Source organism: Lissotriton helveticus, chromosome 7 (genome assembly GCF_964261635.1).
Source record: "Lissotriton helveticus chromosome 7, aLisHel1.1, whole genome shotgun sequence".
Classification (NCBI taxonomy): domain Eukaryota; kingdom Metazoa; phylum Chordata; class Amphibia; order Caudata; family Salamandridae; genus Lissotriton; species Lissotriton helveticus.
The window spans coordinates 247,879,276-247,906,631 of NC_136068.1; positions in this window are offsets into that span (position 1 = coordinate 247,879,276).

Consider the following 27,356-nt stretch of genomic DNA (forward strand, 5'->3'; position numbering starts at 1 on the left):
TATCTCCTCTGTACACTTCAACAAGTGTAAATCTCATCTTGAACTCTGAGTAGGCCTCACCTCAAACAAATCTCTGGATAGGAGACATGTTATTGGCATCCTGAAGCGACACTTTTCTGAAACAAGAGCAATGCAAAAGATGCACCATGTTGTAAGATAGGCCTCACTTCATCTGCATCAAGATACTGTTAGTTTAAAATGTATATCTTTAGGACTGTGTAGGGGACCTGGAGAAGCAGAAGCTTCTGTCAGTGTCAAAGTTGTTGAAAAACTATTTGTCCTTCAATCTTTTCCCTTGTCTTTTGTAATTTTTAAATACATGTTTTAATATTTTTCAAATGTTGGTTCTCTCTTTCACAGATTGAAAGTATAAAAATAAAAAGTGATTAATTTAACGGCAATTATAAGGTAAATAGTTGTACTCTTTTCGTTACATTTCTATCACATTGAACTACTATTAGATCCACTGCTTCACTTCTTTAACCCTCAGTTTCCTGCCTTTGCTACTTTCCTCATTCCTTTCTCTATTACCTACTTACTCAACTCCTTCCACTCTTTTTCTCAGTCCCTCTGTTCTCATAGTTCCTCAGTCTTGTTCACTCACTCCGTCTCTATTACTCTTAGTGTCTGTGAATTACTTTCCCACCTTTTTTTTTGGACCGCTTCCCGGGAAGTGGCCCGGTTCGCAAACCAGCAGCGTTACGGGAGTCCACCATTTTGTGTTTCGGTCGAATCAAGATACAAGATGGAGGGCAAATAATGTTCAGAATGGGTAGAAGGGGGCACGGTAGATGTATCTTGACCCCCTTGGTTTTCTGAGGGTGGCTGAGGAGGACCATAGTTCTTCACTCTTGTTCACTCTCTCTGTTTCTATTAATGTCACTGTTTATGACTGATCAAAAAAAATTTTTTAAAAAAAGAACAGTAACTATAAGGGAAGGAAACAGACAGTTATGTTAAAAGAAAGACAGCTATAGGGAGTAAACTAAGGATACTGTTACCCGCAATCCACTGCTGTTGATGTTACTGACCATGTCATGAATGATGTAATATGTGACATCATCAGCAGTGGATTGTAGGTAACAGTATCTCTTGTTTACTCCCTAGAGCTGTCTTTCTTTTCACATAACTGTCTGTTTGCTTACCTTATACTTACTGTTCTTTTTTTTTAAAAATATTTTTTTTGGTTAGCTTCCGGTACGCGTACCGGGTAGCGCTCCGGGGAGCGAACTAAGAGAAATAGAGGTTGGCAGAGTTCCAAATATTCTACCAATTTTTTTATAATGGGGAGGTAGTTCTGAAAAGAAATTTTTTTTTATGTTTTTGTTGTTTTATATTTTTTTTAGTATTTTTTAAACATTTTTTTACTTTTTTTGTATTTTCTGAACGTTTTTATATTTTGTTTGGTTTTTTTTGGGGGGGGGAAACAAAAACGATCCATTGTAAAGGGCTCAACAGGAGCAACAAAAAAAAAAGAATTTATTTTTTGGGGCATTTCGGACAAACATTATATTCTGAATAGCTCTCATAATCAAAATGATGCTACTTTCCCTGTAGCAGATGAAATCGCCGCAGTGCACGCACACTTGCTTCACGTGCCCAAACAACATTTGAATGTTTGGGATCATCTCCCTCGCCTCTGGTCCCGACACCTCTGGAACAACCGATCTTCTTGCCATTGGGAGGGGATTTTGTTGCTCATCACGTAGCTGGGCAGCACTATAATTATTTGGGTGCCACCTACTCATATGCCGATGCATAGTGTGATTGCCGTAACTGTATTTTTTTTCAGTTCCCCTTGACAATCTATCACCGCATATACGGCAAAACACGTAGCGTGCATTCACTTTTTTTTGCCCCTCAGGAATTCTATAGAATTGCCAAATGTAATTCTCTTTTAGATTGTACCTCCTGGGCTCCTCTGGCAAAAACCTTGGCTCTTCCTCCTCTTCCTCCTCTTCCTGTTCTTCCTCTTCTTGCAAAATTACTTCAGCAGGTGGTCCTCTCTTTCTTGGATTTGGTGGAGGTGGTGGGTTAGAACCAGCTGAAGCTACTAATGAAGCCATGTCAAAGTGTAAATAAAGGGTCTTTCTCTCACCAAGATGAAAGTCAGAGTGAGGAAAGAAGGAGGGGTTTTCATCATTTGGGAAAAGCAAAAGTTCTAAACCAATGAAAAGTGTTCATTTTAGATCACATGACCTAGTATTACATCATTAGGAAACCAAAAGTGAAATGAACCAATGAAAAGTGTTATTACCGAGTCACATGACCTGCTGTGTTTACGTTACGCGGTCGGCGCCGCGCCGCGGATCGCTTCCGGTTCGCGTACCGCTGCGCTTCCGGGTACGCTAACGTAGCACGTAATATGACGTATTACGCGAGAACGCGAAACGTCATGCTGACGCGACGCGTCACGATGTTGTTTTCTAACGCGAGAGGTGCGCAAACGGAACGTTTACCGGTTCGCGGACCGGGTCGCGCCTCCGAATTGAGCTAACGGGAAGCTAACCGGTTCGCGTACCGGGAGCGAAACAATAAAAATAATAAAAAAAAAATTGTATTAAAAACATGTAAAAAATATTTTTCTATTTAAAGAAGAATACATTGTAAAGGTTTTGATATTAGCTGTTAAAAAACCAATGAAATTCACTGAAAAAACCATAGGTTATAGACCATATATAGTTAGGAATTAGCATTTACAAAACCTTGAAAATTCACTGAAAAAACCATAGGTTATAGACCATATATAGTTAGGGATTAGCATTTACAAAACCTTATTTTACTCACACAAAACCAATGAAATTCCATATATAGTTAGTTGTACTAACTATATATCGCGCACCCGCAATCCACTGCTGATCATGTCACATATTACATCATTCATGACATGGTCAGTGACATCACTGATGACATCACTGATGACATCTCAAATGACATCACTGATGACATCACTGATGACATCTCAAATGACATCACTGATGACATCACTGATGACAACATCCAGTGACTGTATTTTTCTGTAAAGTTAAAATATGTCTTACATATTTAAGAATGAGTGGATGTATAAGTGTCTGGATGAAGGATTTAGTAAGTGCATGACTGACTGTATGAGTGAGTGGTTAAATGTGTCTCACTGAGTGCATGGGTTAGTGACTAAACTGTCTTAATTTGTGCATCATTATGTCTGTTGTTCTGTAAACTGCTGCATGTGTTGATCAGTAGCTATATGAGTAACTATATGGGTTATTGATTGGTTGCCCAAGCATTTGTATGGGAAACTGGGAGTGTGTGTGGGTGGCTGGGAGGTGTATGACTCTGTGCATAGATGTATGGGTTCAAAAGTGCATGTGGAAACAGCTGTATGGGCGGTTGACTGTGTGCATGACTGTATTGGTGAGTGAATAGATATCTCAGTGCTACATGTCAAAGTAAGTACATATGTAAAATACAGTACATGTGAGAGTTGACATATATAAATAACTGTGCATAAGAGCCAGTGAATGTGTGAGTGGCTGTATGGATCATTGTGCACTTGTATCCAGGATTGTATAAGTGAGTAAATATGTTTTAGTATATGTTTGAATAAATAAGGTGTGTATAACTGTATAGTTGTGAAAATGGAGCTGTGATTGATTCTTGGCATGACTGACTAGGTGTGTAAGTAACTCCATGGATGAGTGACAGTCTGTGAGTGTCTGTTTACACTGAGTGTATCTAAGGTTATATTAGAGTCTGAAGAGGTTCATCGTATTATCACATGAATGATGTCATCAGTGATGTGATCAGTAATGTCAAATGAGATTTTATCAGTGATGTCATCAGTGATGTCATTTGAGATGTCATCAGTGATGTCATCAGTGATGTCATCAGTGATGTCACTGACCATGTCATGAATGATGTAATATGTGACATGATCAGCAGTGGATTGCGGGTGCGCGATATATAGTTAGTACAACTAACTATATATGGAATTTCATTGGTTTTGTGTGAGTAAAATAAGGTTTTGTAAATGCTAATCCCTAACTATATATGGTCTATAACCTATGGTTTTTTCAGTGAATATATATATATATATATATATATATATATATATATATATATATATATATATATATATATATATATAATAAAGCAGTCCTGGTCCCGTTCAATAATGGCGGAACCGAAAGGTCGAGACCTCAGAAGCCTCACGCCCAGCAAACAGCAATAGCCTCACAATATTCAGCAATCCAGAAATGGATAACAGGGAAGACGATTTATTAAATGAAGGTGACGCGTTTCGCTCTACACGAGAGCTTGTTCACACCAAATATATATATATATATATATATATGTGTGTGTGTGAGTATATATGTGTATCTATATATATATGTATCCTGGGGGGAAATTAGATTGATACACACACCGCTTCTTAACAGTTTAACCAAAATATTTTCAGGAAAAGTGCATGAAATGTAGACATTTTTGTGATCCTTTGGTGCAATTTTATGATAATTTTCCCACGACATTGCGTAATTTAACAGTTTAAATAGGCAATTATTCATGTATGTATGTATTTATTGAAACCACACTATACACTTTACTTATAAAGTTGATAAAACCTATAAAATGGTGGAGGAGTATTTCTTCCCCGTCCACATGTAACACTGAACATGTGCTTGCATTTTTGCATTTATTGGCTACCATAATGGCGTATTGCCAGTTTGAGAAAGGCTGGGGAGCCAGCCGAAACGCTTTATGTGCGGAAACACTGAAGTTAAATAAATATTGAATATCGCTTTCCTGGGGAGTGTCGAAGTCTGTTTGTAAGAAGATGGGACAGATAAGCGCTGATTATATATATATATATATATATATATATATATATACAGAAAGAGAGAGAGACAGAATCAAGATGTGTATATGTACTGTTAGGTATAGAAAATAGATACATACCTGTCTCTCAATAGTTTGGCCCTAAATATTTTGGTCACAAAATTGTGAGACCTCAATGTCTCCTCGATATTCCGAAACCAATCTATGTTGATACGTCCTACAAATTAGGAGCTATTCGCATCCATCTGGATCTAAGATAGGTGCATATGAAATTGAACGGGCTGGTTAAAAACAGTTAACAAATGAGGGTGATAAGAAGAGGTAAAGTAAATTAAGAATTGTAACAAATGCACATTAAAATGAGTTTCATACTGAGAGTATGCACGATGAATACAACACATTCCAGGAGCACTAATTACCCACACAAAAAGTAGAAGATAGTGCAACTTAAAGCAGTGGTGTAAGGGAACAAAGGTTAGGATTAGTGTTGTACAGATAACATATAACTTGTATTACCTCCTCATCCATCTACCTCACCAATGTATAGTTAATTTGTGATTTACTGTGGCGAGGAAGACTAGGACTCGGAGTAATGAAGATTACCAGTAAGTAACACAGGCATTACTTCCTCTTCCGTCTCCCTCGAAACAGTAATTCACACATGAACTATACTGTGGGGAGGAAGACTAAGACTTGGAGTAATGAAAATTACCGGTAAGTAACCGGGGTATTACCTCTCGTCCGTCTTCCTCGCCACAGTAATTCACACATGAACTATACGGTGGTAAGGAAGACTAGGACTCGGTGTAATGAAGATTACTGGCAAGTAACCCGGGCATTGACAATGCACTAGTCATGCACGCTGTTCAGGTAGTACCTACATCCACTAAAACTATTCCTGACAGGAGCAAAGAGACAATCACCATTTGTACCCTATCGGTGAAATCCGGAGATTTTCCGATAAATACCCACATTGCCCCCAATCCCACCTTATCTTTTCACCACAACACAGTTCTTGTGAAATAGCCTTTCACAATCAAACTTGACATGAGGTGTTAAGATCTAATAACGAGTCATATGGTATGAGTTCTATGTTCTGTTACATTATTGTATCACTCAGTTCTGAATCAGATCCTCCTGGGCTTTGTGCTTACACTACCTACACCCAAAGTAGGGTTCACCTCAGCCAGATGTATGTTCACAGATGGAGCATTGGGCTTTAGAAGTGTGTTTAGTCTCCTCAAAGAAGCAGAGCTCACTGCTCTAACAAAGAACTTCATTTTCCATCAGCCAAGGCTACAGAGATACTTGGATTCCATAAACGCTGCCATGTGTGTGAGACAAGTGGCTTCATGGTGGAGAATAAAATGTTCTGTGCACTGCAAACTCGTGTACTGGCACAAAGAATGAAGTTAATAGCAATGCTCATTTCTATCTCAGTGCACATAGGAACCTCTAGCCAATGCTATATTTTCCACTGGTCACAATATCGGACTTTGGGGCATATTACCAACAACTAGCGATATTTATCGCTAAATGGGCTTAGCGAGTATTTTTTTAAAGGCAAGCATCGCCGGATATTATCGCAGAGATAACGTGCTATTAGCAACGTTTATCCCTAAAGCGATAAAATATCAGGCGCTAGCGGCAAAATGCATGAATATCGCTAGTAATCCAGCAATATTCACGCATTATCGCTAATGAGCACTTAGCCATAATATCCAACTCCCATTGGATAAAATGGCTAAGAACTGATCTGAGCAGGCGTTAGTTTTCGGAGATATTCGCGCTTAGCGCGAATATTTCCATCGCTGCGAATGCCTTGCTAATAGGCGATTGCAACATTAGCGACTGCTTTCAGTCGCTAACAGGTTGGGAACGCCGACTTTGCATGTCATTAGCGATAAATATCACTGACATGCAAAGCGGGCCCCAAACCGCCCGCTATCGCCTACAAGCTGTCGCTAACTGCTGTTAGCGACAGCTTGCTAATAGGGCGATAGAATTATCGCCGCTTAGCGGACGAAAACGGCCGCTAAAGCGGCGATAATCACATATCGCCTGCCTTTGTAATATGCTCCTTTATTACTACTGTTATTGTTGCCACATGTTTGAGGGTGTACCAGGCATACAGGATGTGAACAACCTTTCATTTCTATGACTACATTAATCTTATTAGATATTTCAGGCTCATAACTATTTTCAGAAATGAAACCTCACCTATGCACAGCAATTAGGAATGTTATAAACTCCTAAATTGAGGAATAGCTTTGGAAATCAATTTAAGCGTTGCCTAGTTAGGAGGTGAGTAGTATACATTCCTTCTAGCTTTGAGATTTATCAATTGTTTGTGCAGGTTTTGGAATTCCGAGATTTGAGGACATTTTTGCCCCCCGAAAGTTTCCCTTTGTGAAAATGGTAATGTGAACACATAAAAAAAATTCACCTACGTTCAGTATTGGCTTATGCAAATAATTCCTTTTTCTCAAGCAAAACTAATCATAGGAGTTATTTGATGCACTCAGTTAATACTGTATCCAGAAATACTAGTACTTATTGAGGGCAGCAAGTACCTCACCACCTTTTCACTTGGAATGAAGGCAACAGTGAGGCATTTTTGGGACTTACAAGTAAAACCTAACTCTGACAGCGATAACATTCTGGTTCCAGTATGTTATGTGTTAGCAGTCTAGTAGCTGGGTGGGAGGAGCTAGGTGGCCAGGGAAAGGAAGAGGCGGAGCAGGGACAGGATGAGGGCAGTTAGAGTAGGGACAGGGTAGAAGCTGGAAGTAGAGAATAAAGCTCCAGTGTAATCACAATCAGTGTCTGTGATTATTTGTAGCGCGATGCTACAACTGGCGACGAGGGTGGGATGGGCATGAATGCAGCCCACAGGATCCCACAAGAGTGCCATGTCCCGTGCAGCGCCGAAAGGAAGAAAACGCTGCTGTGCAGAGCTGCCGCCTGAGGGGACAGGCCAGCAGCAGGTGACCCTATCCCTCCCAGTGGTGGCGAGGGAGTGAAGAGGGAACCACAGCAACGAGCACTGAAACGCTCGAAAGAGAAGCTGTTCGCGCCGAAAGCGCAAGTCCCGCCAGATGCGTGCAATTTCGCACCCGTGAAAGAATAGGAGTCGGGAGCCCACTCCGACCCTGTCCAGCACCCCAGAACGAGATACAGATCCCCCGACGTGGAGGACGCTGCCCCTGAGAGCCTGGTGTCAAGCGCAGCCGAGCGTGCTGGAAGCGGAGCCCGGATGCGGTCGGAGGTCGGAAAACCTCACACCCGATGCGTGAGTTTCGGCACGCGAGCGGAGAAGAAGAGCGAGAGCGTGAAAAGTAAGGCGGGAGCCCACCCCAACCTCACCTGGCAGTAGCAGAGGCCAAAGAAGAGTGAATCCTGATGTGTGCTGCCCTTGGAGCTGCCGGCCGGTGAGTCTTGAATGAACTGGAGGTGAATGAAACCGGAGAGAAAGCCTCGTGTGTGCCTGCAGTGACGGCGGCCATCTTGAAGTCAGGCGTTTTTCAGGACACAACCCTTGGTTGTGGTAGAGCGGCCATCTTGAAGTCAGGCACCCAGCAAAAGAAACAAGCACTGACTGAGGCAAATAAACAAGCATCGGCGCATAGAAAGAAACAAGCACTGTCAAAAGCAAATAAACAAGCATTGGCGAACAGAAAGAAACAAGCACTGTCAAAAGCAATTAAACAAGCATTGGCGCTTAGAAACAAACAAGCATCGGCGAGAAGAAACAAACAAGCATTGAAAAGAGCAAACAAACAAGCATTGGTGAATAAGAAGAAACAAGCATTGTCTACAGTAAATAAACAAGCATTGGAAAGAAGGAACAAACAAGCACTGACAAGTATCTAGCACAATATTTTGCGGTCCCACGATGTCGCAATCACCGCGACCAAATGAGGTCAAGCCCCTCTTTGCAGGAGGATCGAATTTGAGGGCCCCAGAGCCAGTCACCTTAACGACAGGTGGAAGCATGGGCCCCAAGTGGCAGGAATGGCTCGAAGACTTCGAGGACTACCTCGAAGGGTCCAAAGCGACCGTTGACAAGGACAAGCTGATAGCTCTCCGGAATCTAGCTGGGCGTGAAATAAGTAAACTTATCAAGGATCTCCCTGCTGCAGATACCGGAACGTATGACAAAGTGCGCGACGCACTAAACAAGAGATTCCTCCACAAAAAGAACGTGGACTACGAGCGCCATGCCTTTCATCAGGCACGTCAAGGAAAAGACGAGGCAATGAGCACGTTCATCACTCGACTGCGGCGACTATCGAGGCACTGCGACTTCGACAATTTTTCAACCGACGCCGTCATCAAGTCACAGATCATAGAGGGGTGCCACTCAGAATCCCTCAGGAGACGACTGCTGAGAAAGCCGCAAGAACTCGACGACATTGAGGAACTGACTCGCGTCTACGATCAGGCTGAGGAGCATGCTGCCACCATTGAATCTGGGCGCAAAGTGAGCAATGAGCAAGCACATCGAGTTCAAGACCGGGGTGGCGGGCGAAGACGTTCGAGAGACAGTCAGTGGACATCGCGACCGTCGTATCGCTCGAGGCGCTCAGATCACAGGAGGCGGGAAACCGGCCGAAGAGAGAAGAGACCAGAGAGGGCAAGGAGGTGCTACAGGTGCGGATATGACTATCCTCGCGTGGACGTCTGCCCTGCCATGGGCCAGCGGTGCAGAAAATGTGGTCGGATGAACCATTTCGAAGCGATGTGTGGCGAGTACAACAAAGAAAGGCGAAGTGGAACTGGGAGGTAGTCCCGATCGGGCACCAGAAAGCACCACATTAGAGCCGTCCATGACACAGAAACAGGGTCCTCCAGCTCGCCTCATTCCAGCAGGGAGTCGCACAGATCGCGATGGGAGCGCAGATCTCCGTCCCGGAGCTCCAGATCTTCATCTCGAGGCTCCGAATACACGAAGCACCATGCTAACATGATTGCAGACCCAGATCAATTGAAGAAGTACCCTCGGTTACACATCAAAGTAGGGAATCATGACACCAAATTTGTGATGGACAGCGGAGCTTTGCTGAACTACATCCCCGTCACCGAGTATGAGAGGATGCGCCCCAAGCCGTCGCTTGCTCATGCACCTGTACGAGTCTACACCTGGATGTCAAAGAAGCCCCTGCAATGTCTTGGCAAATTCCCGACTACACTTGCACATGACAATGTCACTATTGATGCAGTCATTCATGTCATCAAAGGACCCGAAGCTGACTGTTTGCTCAGCCTGCCGACTGCGGAGCGTCTCCGTCTTGTGGAGATCCTCTTCAAAGTCTGTGATGACCAGAACATCATCAACCGTTTTCCTTGCCTTTTCATTGGGCTAGGGAAGCTGAAGGACTGTCAGATACACCTGCATGTCAACAAGCAGATCAGGCCTGTTGCTCAGCACCCCCGGCGTGTTCCTTTCCACCTTCAAAAGGCTGTCGAAGAAGAGATCAATGACCTCCTGTCTGCCGACATCATTGAACGCACGGACGGTCCGACCCAGTGGGTTTCGCCGGTAGTCGTTGTACCAAAAAAGGGCACCACCAGGAAGGTGAGACTGTGCGTCGACATGCGCATACCCAACACTGCGATAGAACGTGAACGCCATCCAGGGCCACTTCTATGTGACATGATCTCGGCATTGAACGGAGCCAAGGTATTCTCTAAATTGGACCTAAACAAGGGCTATCACCAGCTGGAACTGGATGCCCAGTCACGCCCCATCACAACTTTTGCCACCCACCTAGGACTCTTTCGATATAAGAGACTAAGCTTTGGTGTGTCATCAGCTGCCGAAATCTTCCAAGAGGCTATTAGACAGATCATCCAAAACATCCCCAATACGCTCAATTACAGCGATGACATCCTTGTCTATGGCTCCGACACCCGTGAGCACGACATTGAACTCAACCGCGTCTGTCATGCCCTGCTTGATGCGAACTTGACCCTGAACAAGGACAAGTGTGAATTTCACCAATCTACATTAAAGTTCTTCGGTCATATCTTTTCAGGAGCAGGAGTGAAACCTGATCCGGAAAAAGTGGCATCCTTGAACAACGCCAAGTGTCCTCAGGACGTCAGCGATCTAAGATCTTTCCTGGGAATGGCCAGCTATTGCGCCCGGTATATCCGGGACTACGCGACCATCAGCCACCCGCTCCGCACCTTGACCAAGCAAGGGCAACCCTTTGAATGGACTCCTCAGTGTGAGCAAGCATTCACAGAGATCAAGCGGGCCGTGGAGTCAGCTGATAACCTTTCCTACTTCAACCCCAGACGCATGACTGAAGTCACCGTAGATGCCAGCCCCGTAGGGTTGGGGGCCATCTTAGCACAATATGACAATGATTCTGACCAGAGACGCATTGTTGCTTATGCCAGCCGCAGCCTGTCCGATCCCGAGAAGGCGTACTCACAGCCTGAGAAGGAGAGCCTTGCAGTGGTCTGGGCATGTGAACATTTTCATGTCTTCCTCTACGGCAAGCACTTTACCCTGATCACTGATCACCAGGCGCTAGTCACCATCTACGGCAACCCCCGATCCAAAATGCCCCCCAGAATTGAGAGGTGGGGCCTGAGGCTTCAGGAGTATACCTTCATGATTGTACACAAGCCGGGAAAATCTGAAAACCCAGCAGACTACATGTCTCGACATCCGCCTGCGTCAACCAATTCTCATCCTTCAATTGCAGAGGAATACATCCATTTCGTAGCTGACCAGGCGCTACCTCCTGCCATTCCAATAGATGTAATCCGAGACGCCACCGTGCAGGACGCCGTCCTGCAAAAGGTTCTCAGCAATATTCGAACCAACAGGTGGAGACATGACCCTCAGGATGAAGACAGTGAGCTGGACACCAAACACGAGCTACAAGCATTCCGGCATGTCCATGAGGAACTGTCAGTGACCACGGAATCATACTGCGGGGACAGCGAATCGTGATCCCCAGTAATCTACAGCAAGGTGTAATCGATCTTGCCCATGAAGGTCACCGGGGAGTTGTGTCCACGAAGCAAGCACTCAGGGAACGTGTGTGGTTTCCCCTACTCGACCAAATGGTGGAATCCACCCTGAAAGACTGTCACCCGACAAGCAAAGGTGATTCCCCGGCCCCATTGCAAATGACCTCCTTACCGGCGGGAGTATGGCAAGAAATTGCTGTGGACTTCTATGGACCATTGTCTTCCGGCAAGTACGTGATAGTCATAATCGACGAGTACTCTCGTTTCCCATTCGCACAGTTCGTACCCTCCACTGGTGCCTCCAGTACTCTTAAGGTGCTGGATGAATTATTTGCCACCTGGGGTGTCCCTAGAGAGGTGAAGACAGACAATGGTCCCCCCTTCAATGGACATGAGTGTGAAGCATATGCCCGACACTTGGACTTCCATCATAGGAAAGTCACACCCCTTTGGCCACAAGCAAATGGCACCGTTAAACGTTTCATGGCCACGATCAAGAAAACATTTCAGCAGGCCTGTGCCGAAAAGAAGGACCTACAGATCGCCCTCAACGAGGTCCTCAGAGCCTACAGGACAACTCCCCACTCGACCACTGGCAAGTGTCCTGCCACGCTGATGTTAGGTCACCCCATGAGAAACCGAATTCCAACCTGGGATGGAGCACTGCGAGCTATATCACCCACCCACACCCATCTAGAGATGGCAGACATGGACAAGCGAAACAAGGACAAGATGAAGTCGTATGCCGACGCCAAGCGAAGAGCAAGGTCACCCTCTGTGCATGAAGGAGACTATGTACTAGTGAAACAAGACCAACAGAAGAAAACAGACTGTCGTTTTCACGATGAACCACTACTGGTCACTCGGCAGAAAGGCACTATGCTGACGGCGGAGTCTGACCACCGCCAAGTTACGAGAAACGTGTCTCACTTTAAGAAGTGCTCCCGAGACTCGACCGGATCGTTGCTTGACCCCACTGTGTCACCAGATCCTGGAACCCCTGACCGAGACGCTCTAGAGGATCTGAGCCAATTGGATGTACCCCAGACTGAAGAGAACACTGGTGAAGGGAACGTAAGGCCGCACCGCAATGCCCAGCGACCAAAGAGACTCATTGAAGAGATATGATTGAATATGTCATTAGTTTTGTTAAGAAAGGGGGAGATGTTATGTGTTAGCAGTCTAGTAGCTGGGTGGGAGGAGCTAGGTGGTCAGGGAAAGGAAGAGGTGGAGCAGGGACAGGATGAGGGCAGTTAGAGTAGGGACAGGGTAGAAGCTGGAAGTAGAGAATAAAGCTCCAGTGTAATCACAATCAGTGTCTGTGATTATTTGTAGCGCTATGCTACACAGTAGAACCCAACCAGTGTGTAATACCTCTTGAAATTACATTACCTAAGGTCTTTTTGTTTCTTCATGCACGGGGCAATTCAGTGAGCTGCCCAGAATCACACAATGTTGAGCCCATGTCGAGACTCGAACGTGGCTCCTTAGTTATCAAGCCAGCAGGCAGCTCTGACACCAAAGCCACATCCTCACTCTTTTCTGCACTAGATGCACCTGGGATGGAGGTGTGTTGCCAAACCCAGCACTGGTAAAAATGAACAAAAGGGAACAACAAGCTTACCTAAACGTCTTAATGATATCTGTACTTTACCATTTTGCCTCCCATAGTCTGTGTGCAAACTGTTCTTTTCCTATTTGATCTATAGCACTGATGAATCAAGCAGCCACTATTAACAGAGAAAGACATACCAGCACCCTACATGACAGATTTATTGTGGAGTTGCTTTGTCCTTGAGTCACGTAAAGTGATGTAAGGCACTCCAATTCCTTAATTCAGATTTACAAAGCCATGCAAGGGGTGATTTTCCTCTCCTTGCATGGCATTGTAAAGAAATGTACCACAAAGCAGTTTCTTGTGCTGTTACGTTACATTTCAAGCTGGGAGGCGATCCACGAGTGGAGCATCGATTTGATTCAACTCCAGATTTGCAAAAGTTTGTAAACTTGGGATTGCGTCAAATCAGTGTGCCTCCTTGAAAATGGTTTAACGAGGAAAAAAAATAATCTCTGTGTTATTTCCTCTTTTTATGCGTGATGCTTTTTGCACCACACATAGAAAGTGGAAAATGCCTCTTTGAGTTGTTTTTATGTGGAAAGGTATCCTTCCTGCCTGCACAAAACATATCCTGCCCGTAACACAGGCACACTTACACTATTGTGCAAAGGTGCCACATTTCTGCTGTCTCCCTTTCACACAACGCAGTACTGCAAGTTACCTTGCTCTGCACCATTGTGTGACATAATGGTAAATGTGCCCCTATGTTTGCAAAAGCAAAAAGAACAGTTGATAGACAGAATGCAGAACATTGCCATACATTCACCTCAGTACAGAGATCTGAGCCTAAATCTATAGTTATTTTGCTCACCATGACAATCAAGTTTGGACCCAGCCATATGCAAATCAGACTTGACCCTACGCCCAATGGGAACAGTCCAACCAAAATGTCAGACCTGTCCTCCCTGGACAGGAAACAAGCATCCTAGGACCGGTTTCGGGCTTTCAGCCCTCATCAGCCAGGATAGCTTGACTCCAGAGGCATGGAGAGCACAGGACCCACATCTGGGCATAACCGTCCCACTTAGTGCTTAATCGGGGTGACTAATGCAAAATGAACAATTGATGGACAGAATGCAGAACAATGTCATACATTCACCCCAGTACAGAGATCTGGGCCTAAATCCATCGCTTTTTTGCTCACCATGCCATTCTAGTTTGGACCCAGCCATATTCTAATCAGTCTTGACCCTGCGCCCAATGGCAACAGTCCAGCACGAACTGCAAGGCCAAGTCCTCCCTGGACTGGAAACAAGCATCCTAGGACCATTTTCGGGCTTTCAGCCCTCATCAGCCAGGATAGTTTGAATCCAGAGGCATGGAGAGCACGGGACCCACGTCTGGGCATACCCGTCCCACTCGGGGTGACAAATGCAAAAATAATAATTGATGGACAGAATGCCGAACAATGTCATACATTCACCCCAGTACAGAGATCTGGGCCTAAGTCCATAATTTTTTTGCTCACCATGCCATTGCAGTTTGGGCCCAGCCGTATGCAAATCAGTCTTGTCCCTGCGCCCAATGGGAACAGTCCAGCCCCAACTGCCAGGCCAGGTCCTCCCTGGACTGGAAACAAGCACCTAGGACCAGTTTCGGGCTTTCAGCCCTCATCAGCCAGGATAGCTTGACTCCAGTGGCATAGAGGGCATGCCCACGTCCCACTCAGGGTGGCAAATGCATAAAGAACAATTGATGGACACAATGCAGAACAATGTCATTCATTCACCCCAGTACAGAGATCTGGGTCTAAAGCCATCTTTTTTTTTGCTCACCATGCCAAACTGGGGTGGCATGATTGGTGAGCAAAAGAATGATGGCTTTAAACCAGTTCTCTTGACTGGGGGTGAATTTACGCTTTATTCAGCATTCCATCCATCATTTGTTTGCGTAGCACTTTTCACCCTAAGTGGGGTGGGTATGCCCAGAGGTGGGTCCCTTGCTCACTATGCCACTGGATTCAAGCTAGCTTGGCTGATGAAGGGTAATACCCAGAAACCAGTCCAAGGATGCTTGTTTCCGGTCCAGGGAGTACCTAGCTAGGCAGTTCGGTCTGGACTGTTCCCATGAGGCACATGGTCAAGACTGTTTGGCATATGGCTGGGTCTAAACTGAGGTGGAATGTTGAGCAAAAGAACAATCTATTTTTTTTTGTCCTCATATCACCTTAGATCTGGGCAGGTTTTACAAGCTGTCTATGATGGACCTGGGCGCCCTTGGACTCACTGCATAGATCCATGCCCCCCAGGCGCACGTGGTTGAGGTCAGGTGTAATCATTGGACCGGGATACGACCACCATAAAACTAGTAATTTATCAGATGTACTTGACGACCCCAAACTATAAGGGGAGACCAAATGTTAGCCTGTGGTCCTGTCCCATCTCCCTGGTCCATACGAGCGATGTTTAGCACAGCTTTTACCCAGTTTTCTCTATTAGGGTGAGTCGGATCTTTCCACCTTTGACAGATCTCTCTCCTGTCTCTGATTATCAGATATAATAATAGCCCCTTGTCTATCTGGGAGAGTGCCTCAGCTGTAGAATCATTCGTACCAAAAATAAGCAGGTTAATGTCCATATCCAAATCTATACCGAAGATAGCAATCAATATTTCCCTCAAATTCTTCCAAAATAAACTTAATTCCCTACATTTAAAAAACATATGGACATCATCAGCTTTGTCATTTTTACATCGAGGGTATTTTGGAATCGGGATTGGGGCAAACTACGCAATTCTGGCCGGGGTATAATAAAGTCTATTGAACACAAAAAAGTGGTTCTTTTTTAGCCTCGCTGGATTTATAAATTTGCATAGGAGTTTAAGGGAAGATTCAATTCTTACTTCTGGGGGGAGGGACTGGGGAAGGGAGTTCCACACCGCAGATTTAGATGGGATCTCACTGTCTTCTGCCTCAAGCAAACTTACATACCAGTGAGATATTTCTTTTTTCCTTGATTGTGGTTCTAGAAATAGCTGCTTGAGATTCCAATTCCCTTTGATCTCACCCTCTTCTGCCTCATACCATGATCTCAACTGGAGGTACTTAAATCTTGAAAAAGTGGGACCAATCTTAGCCAATAGGAATTCCAATGGAAGTAGACCATCCAAGTCAGCCAGTTACGACCATGTCCGCAATCCAGCCTCCCTTAATGGAGTCGCTAAGCTGTCATTCAAGCACTCTGGGGTCCCTGGAGAGTCCCATATTGAGGCAAGATCAGAAAAATACCCTATACCCCAAATTTGCCTCAATTTATACCAAGTTGACAAAGCGGTTTTCAAAACCTTGAGGCGGACTCGTTTAGAAAATCTGGGAGCGCCAAATTTATACAGGAACCCACCTTGCCCGTTGTCCCCCTCTGCTGAAGCCATTTCCCTCAAGAGGCTACCCCACTTAGTCTCAGCTGGTGTTCTTAGCAGCATCCTAATACCTTTAAACTGAAATGCAATTAGATACCAGTTAATATCTGGTAAAGCCAAGCCGCCCTTTAGAAGCTTCCTTCTCAGCTTCTTCCAGGACAGTCGTGCACTTTTTTGTCCCCATATGAAACTTCTAATCTTGCCCTCAATTTTATCAATAGATTTCTGTGGGAAGGTGAGGGGGATTGTGTTGAATAATTGAGTCAACTTGGGGAGGACCGTCATCTTTACTAGGTTCACCCTACCATAAATGGACAAAGGGAGATTTTTCGATCTTGCAAAGAGGTCATCTATATCTTTTTCAATCTTAGACAAATTTAGCGTGGGGATATTCTTCAGGTCTTTCACAATTTTTATCCACAAATACCTAAACTCCCCACTTTCTGGACCTCCCCTGTAAACTGTGTTACAACACATAATCTCTGTTTTGGCCGAGTTGGCAAGGTATCCCGACAATGAGCCAAACTCCTGTAACAGTGTCTGTATCCGAGGAATGGCAATATTGGGGTCGCTTGTATAGATAATAACATCATCTGCATAGAGAGCTAGTTTACACAGATACATTTTGTGATTTAAATGATCTGATACCATTATCCAACCTGATCATCTGAGCCAGAGGTTTGATGTAAATATTGAATAAAAGCGGGGACAGGGGACATCCCTGCCTTGTTCCCCTCTTTATTTCAAAGCTAGGGATCAGGGAGCCATTTAACAGGATTTTCGCTGATGACCCAGTATAACACTTTGTTAAGGTCTGCACGAATACCGGGCCCCTTCCCACAGTCTCTAATACCCCCCAGAGATATCTCCAGCACACTCGGTCAAATGCCTTAGCGGCATCTAAGGCCACTACTGCAAGAGGGTCATTCCTTCTCTCGGCCAAGTCGATGTTACCGATCAAGATTTGGGTTTGCTCCTGGATTAACCTTCCCACCATAAAGCCTTTCCGGTCGGGATTTATTAGGCTTGGTGCCAGTTTTGCCAACCTCCCTGCTAAAATGCCCATGAAGATCTTATAGTCGGCATTCAGCAGGGAGATTGGCCGGTAAGAATCTACCAACAACGGGTCTTTCCCTGGCTTCAATATTATTGTTATACTATTGTAGCCTCTTTCCTTGATCTTGGAACCACCCCAGAAGTGGAATAGGCTGAGTTAAAAAGAATATGGAGAATAGGCAAAAGCTCATCGGCTAACAATTTATAAATCTCATTAGGAAGAGAGTCAAGGCCGGCCGCTTTTTTATTTTTTGCCCTCTTGATTTGAGACTTTATCTCCTCCATAGAGATAGATACTTCTAATGAGTCTTTAGTGGCTTTAGTTAAAACCGGCATGGACTTATCTCTTAGCCATACGCTGATTGCTTCAGAAGAAGGTGTTATTTCCTCGCTATACAGAGTTGAGAATAGGGACCGAAGACAATCATGCATTTCTGTAGAATGTTTTGATTTTGTGCCCATATTATCTATGATAAGTTCGTTTATATCATGTTTTGCTCGGTCCAATCTTGCTTTCCAGGCCAGCAATGCTCCGGCTCTTTCCCCGTATTCAAAATTCTCCATATTCCGTGCTTGCCACTGGGCCTTATATTTCCCATCTAGGAAAATCCTTAAATTCTGTCTGGCTTTCTCAAGATCCTCCTCTAGCTCCGCTAAGTCCCTGGGATTCTCTTGAATTACAAGATACCTTTCCTTTTCAAGATCCGATATTCTTGACTTCAGGGACTGCAATTCTAGGGCATTTTTTGTTTTTAATTCTTATTTGGGTACCCAACACCCCTCTCAAATTGGCTTTATACGCATCCCAAACCTGATCTATTGAAGTAGAGCCTAAGTTCAAAGTGAAAAATTCAGTAGAGGCCACTTTAATTGCCTGGATGATCTCCGAATCTGTCAGAAAAGCTCTATTCAAAGACTACCTTGATTTTATACACATACTACTCGTGGAAAATACAAATAGCAAAGGGGCATGATCTGAAAGATGACTTGGTGCTATGGAGATACTTTGGATCTTATCTAGGGCTTCTTTATTGATCAAAACATAATCTATTCTTGCTAAGTGGTGGTATTTTCTTACTGTGAAAAGTAAAACCCTGTGAACACCCCATCTTAGCTCTCCATACATCCACCATGTTAATGTTGAGAAGGAGATTTTTCAAAACCCTTCGAGATCTGGGAGATCCAATAGCGTGGCTACGGTTGGACCTATCCTTAACTGGATCAAGGCGGATGTTAAAATCACCTCTGACTATCATCGGGGGGACGCTAGGATAAGGTTATCCTGCAGTTTAACCAGAAAGGAGGGGTCATCCACATTGGGGCCATTTTTCCCCTTCGAAATCCAACTGGGCGATGATCCATCTTCCTGATTGATCTGTTGAGACTTATTTTATTTTGCAACTAAATCCCTTCTTGACCAATATTGCCACCCCTCGACAGTGCACTGTTTGTTGAGAGTGGCAAAAACATTGTAACCAGGGGAGTTTAGAAAAGATGCTCTTAGACTCTGTTTGATTTAGGTGAGTTTCCTGTAGTAAACAAACCTGTACTGGTAGCATCTCTAAATATTTAAAAATTAATCTTTGCCGTCTAGGGCATCTTAGGCCATTTATATTCCAGGACATGAATTGGATATTACGCCCCCCCCCCTTCATTTTGTTCTTTCTCCATGTATTCGCTGCTTAACAAACGGCCTTTACAGGATAGTTTGGATAACCAGTGAGATGAGAGTTTTTTTTGCTTTTTTTCCTACCACCCTGTGCCCCCCCAACCCATCCATCCCTCCTCCCCCCATCCCACCCTAACCCCTCGAGAGCCCCTAACCCCCTAACCCCTTGAGGAACCCTACCTACCAAAAGGCAAATGCCTATTCGGGCTCTTCCCCTCTCTGGGCTTTAAGAAAAAACGTTTTCACATAATCATACACTGGCGGCTGGACTCGAGGCTTTATGTTGGACTTCTATTTCACCCCCCTCACAGGCCTCCCTGTTTTTCAAGCTGGATTTTTGCTATTAGGGTGTCGGCTTCTTGTGGAGAGCGAATCATGTGCATGTGGTTGTTCCACATAACACGCAATGTCGCTGGGAATCTCAATTGAGCCCTTGCCCCCAACCCGTTCAGCTCTGATAATCTTTTCCCCAATTCCCACTGTCTTTCTGCTGTTATATGTGAAATGTCTGATCTAATTAGGAATGAAAAAGGTGACTGTTCTGCAAATGGAGAAGGGATAGCACCTTCCTTTAAAACAACAGATAAGATTTGTTCTTTTACTGAATAGGATAGAAAATTAACCAACATTTTCCGGGGTTTCAACCGACCAGGATTCCTTTTAAACGGGTCTCTGTAGACTCTGTATTTCAAAGCTTAAATCTATTTCCGGATGGTCTTTCAGCACAGTACGTTTCAGAAGCGAGATCAGAAAACCCTCAATGTCATCTCCTTCCATTGCTTCGGGTATATTCATTAACTTCAGATTATTTTTCCTTGCATGGTTCTCCAACCTCTCAAGATCGTCTTTAAGATCCTTATTTTGGGTAGACAGTTTCTCCAACTGTGACGCAGTGGCCTCCATTGCAGTTTTAATCTTAGGAATCTCTTCCTCAATTGCATCCGTCCTTGCAGTCACTAATTCCAGTTTCTGGGCCAGTAGCTCACAGGAGGATCGAATGGCCGCCTGATTTGCCTCAGAAACCAGGAATCTATTAGCCAAATCGGCTTGGTTTGCCTCGGAAACTGTGAACCTATTAGCCATCTCATCCTTCAGGGCCAAAAGAATATCTGCCAATGAATGAGAAATTGGAGCTGGAGTGTCCTTAATCACCAGGGGACAGATGGAGCCTTTTTTTACCAACTCTTCGTTTTGCCCCTTCATTAACGTTTCTGATGAATCAGAAGAATCTCTGGATTGTAATTGTTGCTTACTAAGTGGTTGGTCAAACCCCTAGATATCTTTCCCTTGCTGTTCTAAAATGGAGAATCTATTAATGAGGGTAATATCTGGATGCACTTCCAAAGATTAGGTTTTAGTGTATATTCTGCCTTATCTTCCCTACCAACTACGCCGCTATCCACACCTCTCAACTCCGGTAAGGGATTCTCCCTCTGCTGCACACTGGTCTGTTCAGGCCCCAGTTTTAATGTAGAAGCTGCTTCAGGTCCACAAGGAACTTGAGGTTGGGATTGGGGTTGGGGTTGGGGATTCATTTTAGTAGAAGTAAGAGACATGACCTGGTAGTAAGATTTCAAGGATGGAGTAATTCTTACATTAGTTTCTGCAGATTTCTTATCTCTTAATTTTGCCTTACTCTTTTGTATTTTAAGAAAAACAGGGGTCCCTGGTGTTCCTGAACGTCCCTCCTTTTTAATCTGTTTTCTCTTCCTGGTCACAATATTGACTTCAGCCACAGGTGGGGAAACTTGCTGGGGAATAATAGAATGAGTAATCAATTTGTTTGAAACAATGTGTAATGCCCTGGCCCTGAATGAGTATCTGGTAGATAGGAGGGCAAAAATGCCCTCTTGCGCAGAGGCTCCACTCTCCATACAATCAGACAAAACCTTGCCTGATATATGTCCCTGTGCTGCAACAGATTAAGTGTGCCTTTTCTATTATTAAAAAAATATGATGGTGATTTATTCTTGGTAAAAGAAAAGAATGCCACCACCATTCCCGAGGGAACTGCTCTCACCGATGCACTACTCGGGCAAAAAACTTTGTGAAAAGCCTCCTCCTCAGCCTGCGATCCCTGCCAAACTTTCCCAACCTCCAATCCAACTCCTTCTACCTGTACTGTACTATCCCGCCCCGAAGCGTCGTCCATACAGCAAAACGGCAGCCGCCCAGACCGCCTCAGTACCGCAGCCGCTCTTCCCCACCTCCAGCTTGTCGGACGCTCAGCTGCAGCCGCCTCGAGCACTGCCCAGCCCTCAGGTCGAGCTTTCGAACAACACACCCTGGGACCAAATCCGGAAGGCCGGGAACAGGCTCCTCTCCGTCTCCGCCCCGCCTCCAACGGAGCCGCCACAACCGCAGACGCGGGTGCCGGCAGAGGTAAAGGTACAGGTACCAATTCTGGGAAAAAGAGGTTGAAATCAGTCCACACCATTTTTTAGGGAGAACTAGTGAGGGGTTCTTAATTTCCTCCCCAAAGTCGAGCCCCCATTAGAGCCCAGAGGGGAACTCCCGCGGCCGTTCAGTCAGCTGCCGTCATGTTCCTCAGGCAGCGGCCGATGGATTTATCCGAGATCTCTTGACTGGGGGTGAATTTATGATTTATTCAGCATTTTGTCCATCATTTGTTTGCGTAGCGCTAAATTTGCAAAAGGCATCTGGTATTTGAAGAGAGGGATATGCTAAAGTGAGGAAATTGGAGGCAATACCTTTATGCACAGGCCTTGCCCTGAGGTAGGATGTGCAGGACTCTCATTTAGGGCCCGATTACGATTGCGGTGAATCCACATCCTCCGGGCCTGCGGAAGCCACCACCGGCCCGGAGGATGCGGATTCACCGCTGCGGTGAGAGAAATGACCCCCCGCCAGATTAGGATGGCGGGGGGGTCATCTGCGGACGGCAAGACCGTCCGCCGCTTTTCCGCTGCGAGACCGCGGCGGAAAAACTCTAATATGGTGGTGGTGTCTATCAGACACCACCAGCCATATTAGGATGCATGGGGAAACATGCTTTTCCACGGTGGGTTTTCTGCCGTGGAAAAGCATGTGGACTTTGGCGTTTGGGTGCCCGTTGCAGGCCCCCAGGGTGTCGGGGGTGGGGGGTGCACATGGGGGGTACCTATGGTACCCCCCAGCATTTACATGCACAAAGCGGCAGGCACCGCGTGGTGCCTGCCGCTTTGTGCATGTAAATGTTAAACATGCATTTTTAATATTGCGGCGGGTGCTGCTTCAAGCAGCACCCGCCGCAATGTTAAAAATACAGGATGTGACCGCCAGGGTGGCGGTCACATCCTAATTCGCACGGAGGGACCGCCGCTGCCCCTGCCTCTGGGGAGGCGGACAGACGCAGGTCCATCCGCCATCCTAATTGGCCCCTTAGTGTTTTTAATATGAACAGCTAGCTGGCTTCAGAAATTAACTGATGTTGCAGAAAGACACTATGGGGCATATGTACAAGAATTGGTGATAACTATCTCTAACACTAGTTAGCAGCAGTTTTTACATCGCCGTGTACCGCGGAAAACTATTGCCTTGTTAGCGACGTTTGTACAAGACGTCGCTGAATGGCGATAGCTTCAGGGATCAACGGTGAAAACTGCTGCTAACATTAGCGTGATGGCAATAGGAATTCCAGTATTAGCGGGCAAAAACCAACAAAGGGTCCATTAGCGGAAAAAAAATGCATGTTAGTCAGCCCAACGTGAGTTTTTTGTATTCTAATGGAAACAAGCATTTCCAATGCAATCGGTCTCGCCTTTGGGACCTTATATATATTTAGCTGTGCAGCACATTAGCCTAGGTGCTGAAACATCAACTGTTCTTTAACATAGAGGGAAAGTAAACAGCAGACTTTGTGACATGCCTGGTATGGGAACATATGGAGAGAAATATTGCCTTTCAGCTGCAAATGGTATAGTCCAAAGCTCTGTTTTTAATATAAAAAGCAAGGCCTTCGGTGGTCATAACACTGAAAATACAAGATTTGAAAAAAATATTATTGTCTACAGGTGCTCTTGGAGGACAATGTCTATGGACTGGAATCTAGAGAATGCTAAAGTAATTCTGGTATTGTACTGATCTCTGCTCTTTGTTTTCTATCAAGAAAGTTAAATAGAGGCAGTTGCCGGAAAAATTAAAAAAGAAAGTCCGTCAGTAGAAGGCAATTCTGATATTTTACTGACCTCCTCTGGTCGTTTTCTATCAAGACAGTTAAATAGAGGCAGTTTAATAGAAAAAAGTCCCTAAGATGAAGCAGACAAGTCCGAAGGCTAATCTCCAGAGCCCACAAAGTACATACACATATAAGTATATACTAAAGTATATGTGCTAAAGTATATATAAAGTCTCTACAAGAGGTCTCGAATGCTCGACCTAAAAATAACCTATCAGTCGACCTCTAATAAAAAGTAGGCAAAAAAACAATGAAATGCAGAATGGAGCAGCCAGGGCCAAGTGCAGCACACATCAACAACCCCCTCAAGCCACCCAACATCCAGGATGACCAGGATGAGAGCCTGGATGCCTTGCTGGACTTGCGCCTGGATCCTGGATGCGTTGCTGGACCTGCGTCTGGAGTCTGGATGCCTCACTGGACCTGCGCCTGGAGCCTAGATGCGTTGCTGAACCTGCGTCTGGAGCCTTAATGCCTCGCTAGACCTGTGCCTGGAGCCTGAATGCATTGCTGGACCTGCGTCTGGAGCCTGGATGTCTCGCTAGACCTGTGTCTGGAGCCTGGAGTGGGATGCGGAGGTGCTGTGGAGTCGATGAACCGTGGCGGTAGACATTGAGGCTCGGCGATCGTCCGTACCTGGTGGTGAAGTCTGGTTGGTCGCATGGAGACACGGTGCTGAACTGTGTGAGACGACTGCCTTGGAGCTGTGAATGGTAGAAGCACTCCTGCGCACCAAAGTAGGGAGGTCTACATCGCATACTACGATCCACCACTACACTGGGGTGCACAGAGAGGATTACCAACTGTCGGCGGCACCTCTCTGCAGCACAGGCCAGGTGAGGTTTCGCTAGCCGGACGCTGTGGAGGGTGAGGACCCTGAGCTGCACCAAACTTGTGTGGCGGGAGCGCTGCAAGTTCACACCTAAGGGGGCCCTGCTGCATCAACTGCATTAGAAGGTACACCAGTGGACTCGGCAGCGACTGTTGTATCCACACTTGTGAAATCCCACCTGGCCGAGGCTCCTGCTGGGTGAGTCACAGATTTGGAGAGAGTTTAGCGGATTGCGCCACTGTGTCAATAACCAGGTAAGGAGAAGGTGGGACACGTAGCAGAGGAGGCCCGGAGATCGAGTCGTCCAGGCCTAGCACCAGCAGATGACGCATCCCCCAGTGATGGCTCATCCGCTATGGCGGAAGACTGTCGCCCCACTGCTTCCAAGCAGTGCAAGAAGAGGAATAATCATCACATGATGATAACTTCATGATGTTATGGTGCCATGTTTCTGTTGCGGGCGGTGGGTAGGCTGCTCCACTCACGGAGCAGGGCAGGGGAGGAGTGGCATGCACACTCAAGTGCGCAGTGACTGTTTGGTCGGCCCGCTCTGGCCGCACAAAGCAGTCATGCATACTGTCCAGTTCTCAATGCAGGCTGCATTAGAGCCTGCATGGAGAACTTGCCCACACCTCCAGCTGAATGCCTCGTCCCGGCGCCAATGACCAATCCCAACGCTGCATTGCAGCATTATGATTGGCTTAGGGGAGGCAGTCTGGCTGCCTACTTCCTGTTCCTGGAAGCAGACCCAGGAGAGCAGGAGCAACGAAGACATGGGACCCGGCCTTGAGGTAAGATTTCTCTCATTTAAATATTTACAAAACCCTCTCACACACACAACCCGCGTCCACTCCACATCCAATGTTCTTTCTGGCATTTCCCACCTCCCAGCTGTCCAATCTCCCCAGCAGTACTTCTCAATGGTGGCATCTGTGCGGCCATGCACAGTGGGCGTACTACTGGTGTGCCTAAGATATATATGGAGTTATAATGCATACCATTATATCCCATTCCATTACAATGCATACTATTACTAGGCATATTGCAACAGTAGGGAAAGTGTTGGATTGCAGAGATGTAAACATTACTATTCCCACTTCAGTGAGTGCAACTTTAAAATTGACCCTTGCAACCCAAGGCAAATCCTGAACCAAAAAATTCATCTTTGAGCCCCTAAAACACACCCTAAAAATCATATTTGACCCAAATGCACACCCCAATTTTCATATTTGACCCAAATGCACACCCCAATTTTCATATTTGACCCAAAGGCACTCCCCAATTTTCATGATTGACCCCAAAACACACTCCTATTTTAAATTTACACCCTATTACACCCCACATTTCATCTCCGACACCCGAAACCCATACCCACCCTAAAAAAAAAATGATCCCATTCCTGACCTCACAATGCGTTGTAATGGAATGCGATGTAAAGGCATCTGTGTTGTTGAATTCGCGTTCTAAAGGCATTACGATGTAATGCCTGCGTTGTAATGGAAGACTCCTGTGCCAAACGCAAGCCATAGGCAAGTCCATCTACGTCCATCTGCCCCTAGACTGCGCTCAGCACCAAGGACCCTTCCTCTCGCACACTCCACCCCTAGGCCGCCGACACCCGCCTCGCCATCAACCCTGGACGCCACATCGCCTGCCAAGACCAAAATCTGCTCCGGACCGGACATCGCCATCACTGACGGCTACTAAATCACCCACAAGGCCCACCCCAACTGGCCAGGAGGAGGCATTGCCATTCCCTACAGAAGCACACTCCGACTGAGCACGCAACGGTGACCATGGAACACGTCAGCTTCCAGATCCAGACCGACCCCAACCCCATCCTCTGCGGCACCCTCATCTGCAGGCCCCCGGGCCATCGACACCCATTCTCCAATACCATTGTAGACCTCATTGCACACCAAGCTCTCCCATCCACCGACAACATTCTACTTGGTGAACTTAAGTTCCACCTGGACAACCTCAGTGACCAGAACACTACCTCCTCCTGGGGTAGCTCCCCAACATCACACTCAAGCAGCTAGTCACCGCAACAAGCCACATAGCAGGACACACGGTCAAGAACATCGCCTTGGCCATCAGGACCTTCAACTACAGCCACACCACCGGACTCTCCTGGACCTACCATCATTGTATACATCACAGCTTCCCCATGCCCGCCATACACAACTGCCATATTCGCCACTGTCGCAGCTGGATCAAGGCCACCAAAGTACGTCTCATCAACTCCCTCAACACCACCACTTCGCCAACGCTTACAGATGATGACACCGCAGCAGGCAACCACCACCGATGGATCTCCAACTGCGCCGACACCCTGGCACCCCTCAAGAACAGCACTGCATCAGTACCTTATGCCTTCATGATGGCAGGCGTAAGGTTGACACAGTACCACAGGGATAGGCTGGCCCCATTGATTGCTGGAGTTGCGTCATGGTTGTGACATGACTGCAGCAATGGGTGACTTTAGCGCAGACAGATACGTCAGGATTCCATATGCATATGTCATTACTTGCGTCATGGAGTGCTGTCCAGTAAATGCAGTGCATACGTGGTGTCGCAAGACGGGGGTAGTGAAAATTGTTGCAAAGCCGTCTTGTGGCAGCGCTGCACCACTTTTCATGAGTGATGAGCAGGAATGCACACTATCTTATTGATGGTGCGCAGTCCCGCCCTGTAGTTTTGTCGCAGGGCAGCGCAGCATCATTGCTTGCAGCGCAGTCCAGCAACAAAACCTGCTGAAATGAGGCCCCAAGGGTTATCTCCATTTTTAAGATTAGCTATTTTCTGGTCTTAAAGAACTGCCACTAACTGCAGTTAGAGG